This window comes from Montipora foliosa, chromosome 8, assembly GCF_036669935.1.
Source record: "Montipora foliosa isolate CH-2021 chromosome 8, ASM3666993v2, whole genome shotgun sequence".
Classification (NCBI taxonomy): Eukaryota; Metazoa; Cnidaria; class Anthozoa; order Scleractinia; family Acroporidae; genus Montipora; species Montipora foliosa.
In genome coordinates, this window is record NC_090876.1 from 36,564,263 (window position 1) to 36,567,886 (window position 3,624).

The 3,624-nt window shown below is 37.1% G+C and overlaps 1 non-coding gene across 1 annotated transcript; it reads right to left on the minus strand.

Annotated features, from left to right (window-relative positions):
* Positions 1 to 2,366: 2,366 nt before the first annotated feature.
* On the minus strand, positions 2,367 to 2,448 carry Trnas-cga (transfer RNA serine (anticodon CGA)). Its single transcript has one exon. It is a non-coding gene; the product is annotated as a tRNA-Ser (tRNA).
* Between the last annotated feature and the right edge of the window lie 1,176 nt (positions 2,449 to 3,624).

Sequence of the window (3,624 nt, forward strand, 5' to 3'; positions counted from 1 at the left end):
ACAAGTTCTTATATATGATATATACAAATAAATATATAAAATTAAATATCAGATATAAATAGTTTACGTAGATAAATAGTTAACATACTAATACTAATATATACGAAAAACGTTTAATGGATTTCAAACCTTTAAAATATTAAAACTAAGTGCGAGTTTGGTCAACATTAATTCAGACGCTTTAAACTTTAACAGAACGTAGGGTAACCTGGTGATCTAACTACGACTGGTAAACAAAGCTATATAAATAAAAATCCTAACGAATTAATAAAAATGAATTAACCGAAAAACATAAGGTCAAAAGTACTAAATGTTGAAAATATTTAGGGATGGGTAACGCATTGTTGTTATTGATTGCGAAATGAAATGCGTGAATCGAAGACGATGTCTTTTTCGTCCTGCTTCCAAAGGATCTGAGTGACAATGATTTCTGCATCTGAGTGACACTTGAATTCTGGTCATAGTCTCCCTTTATCAATCAAACTTCCCGATGTTGATCTGCCTTAATCATGTCCATTTGTTCTTGCCCATGAGGGTTCACCACCGCTGAGCCATATTCTAAAAGAGGCCTCACAGGTGTGATGTAAGCTGCACGCTTGGTGGCTTCTGAGCAGGGATACAAATTCCTTTTAACGAAACCAAGAACGGAACTAGCTTTCTTAACAATCCTGTCCACATGAGAATTCCATCGTAGATCACTAGACAGAAAAACTCCAAGATAACGGTGGTCTTTGACTTCCAATATAGGTACTTGTTATACAGAATGTAGTTCACATTTATTGAAGCTTTTTCCTATGGACAGACATCTATTATGGCACTTAGAGGGGTTAAAATCTATTTGCCAATACTCAGCCCACTGCCCCAGTTTAGCAAGGTCACGTTGTAAGGCCAGCGCATCTTGATGATCATTGACTGTGTGGTAGAGCAACGCATCGTCAGCAAATAGCCGTTACGTGCATTCTAGGCCATCTTGGATATCATTGATGAATAAGAGGAACATTAAAGGCACTGTGCCTTGTGGCACCCCAGATCAGTAAGAGTTACTGGATTTGCGGATGCCCCATTTACCACCGCGGTTTGTTTTCTATTTGTGAGCCATGCCTCAATCCAAACAAGAGTTTGGCCTTAAATTCCATAATACTGCAGTTTTCTAATTAATCGTTGATGTGCAACTTTATCAAATGCCTTGTTGAAGTCTATTATTAACAAGTTGTTTACCATTGTCAACATTTCGTGCCAGGTCTCCTACTAGTAATAACAACTGGGTCTCGCAGGAATGGTTTTTTCGAAATCCATATTGATTTGGATATAAAATGTTATGGTTTTCAAGATGGTCCATAAACTTGCATAATACAGATGTCAGACACTCTCATCTGTAGTTTGCCAAGTCATGTTTTACTCCTTTCTTAAACAAAGGAATCACATGATCATTGGACCAGTACGAAGCTGGCCTCGACTACGATTCGTTGAAGAGAAATGTCACTACTATACATCAGTTATCTCAGATGCTGTCTCTTTTAAGTAAGATAGTTGGAATTCTATCTGTTCCATTTGCTTTCTTGTGATTTAAATTCTTGAGAAGCTTTATTAAATGCTATACAGTCCATTGCTAGAATTCCACCAAAGCCTTTATTTGGAATATTAGATAAAACCTATTGAGTAAACACTCGTTGAAATTGGTTACATAGAGTTTCTGCTTTCTTACCTTTGTCTGACATAACAATGCCATTTACTTTCAAAGGTGGAATCCAAGCTTGATCCTGTCTTTTTGATTTGATATACCTTCAGAATTTTTAAGGCTTTTCTTTCAAATCAGTATTAAGAGATTCCGCTATATAATCATCTTCGGCTTTTTTCATTCTGAATTCAAGCGATTTTTTGTAAATCACGATATTTCCGTTTGTCAGCGTCCCTGATCTCTTATAATTCAGTGTTGTACAATCTCTTCTTTTTCCTCAGTGATTTCTTTAGCTCTCTTGTAATCCATGGCAATTCATTCCAGGAACCCTCCTTTTACTTGGCACCCTTTGGTTTGTAATCTCTAATAAACCAGACTTGAAGAAATGCTAGTTGTCTTCTAATGAGATGTTTTCTGGGTTTCTTCTTAAGAATTTACCACTGAGATTTTTCCGTCACATTCTCACTATTGCGTCAAAGTTAGCTTTTGAGAACTGATACAATATACGTGGCTTCTTTTTGTTATTATTAACTAATAAATCAAGGACAAAAGACACACATAAATGATCACTAATGCCTTAAATAGAGGATAAATTGTATACGACATCTGGGTTAGTTGACAAGACAAGATCGAGAATCGATTCATTTCTTGTAGGGAAATTGACATAGAGTCAAAAAGGGCTGTCTGTCGTAGTCGGCAGGATTCGAACCTGCGCGGGGAGACCCCAAAGGATTTCGAGTCCATCGCCTTAACCTCTCGGCCACGACTACCTCGTGAGAGCCGTCTGCCATCTATCCCTATTTCACTTTCTATCTATAGAAATGAGCTCAATTTAGAACTTAATGATAAACTTAGCAGTGCGAGACTTCTGGGTTACGAACTTCTGATGGAGTGCTAGCTACAAAGTACACAGGACACTGGAAATATATCAGTTTTAGAGCACAACTGGTGCTTTAATATGCTTTAAATCTTTTTCGCACATAACTTACATTTACATTTAACAAAGAGACATATATGACCATACATAAATTGTGAAATTCACACTCCACATTTTCGACCAAGGACGGTACGAGCTGCCTAGTTTTGACGATGAAATGTATATTTTAAGAAATCCAAGTAGAGAACATTTCAAGACACGAAATACGTTTGTTTGTTGTCATTGCTGTAACATGCAAAAATATTCAGAGGGAGAGACTTAGGAATAACTGAAGACTATTAATACAAAGGAAGGAATTTTTGTCGGTATAAACTTTCTGGTTTAACATATCAAGTTATCAAGTCCCCGAATAATTAAGTCTCGGGCGATGTTTGTTGAAATCACTCCAACGGATAATCTGCAAAAAAAAAAACCACCGGTCAATATGAAATGGGAAACCTTGAGGGGCATTAACTCACGGCCTTCTGTCCCTGCACTATCACCACCATTTTCTTCTCTAAGGCTACGTTTACACGAGTCCGGACAAATTTTTGCGCGGACGAATTTTGTACCTGGACCACCTGTTTGCATGGAACAGTGCTGCTGCAGATCACAATTGTGTTTACATGGGTCCTTGAAAATTTTGAGACCAGCTATTGTTTTGGCAGCTTGTCTTAACTTACAAAGATCTTTGAACGTTGACATTTTGCATTAAAAGTTTGGAATTTTTTGGCACAATTTTGAGATTTAAATTACGGCGGTTTCAGATTGAAAACAGACAATGAAAGATTCTCCGTTGCATGCTTATGTTGTCGTCAAAACCTCAAATTTGGTGATTTCACTTCGTCGTTATGCAGAGGACCACTAAGATACTTGCTAAAATCAGTGCTGCACGTGCAGCACGATTATTTATGCTCTTTTAACCAATGATATTATTTTTTTGTGGCGTTGTCGTAGTCGTACCCGTCGTCGTTTCTTAAGGTGGCTTACTACAGTTATCCAAAGAAAAAATATCAAAATTTTGAAATCT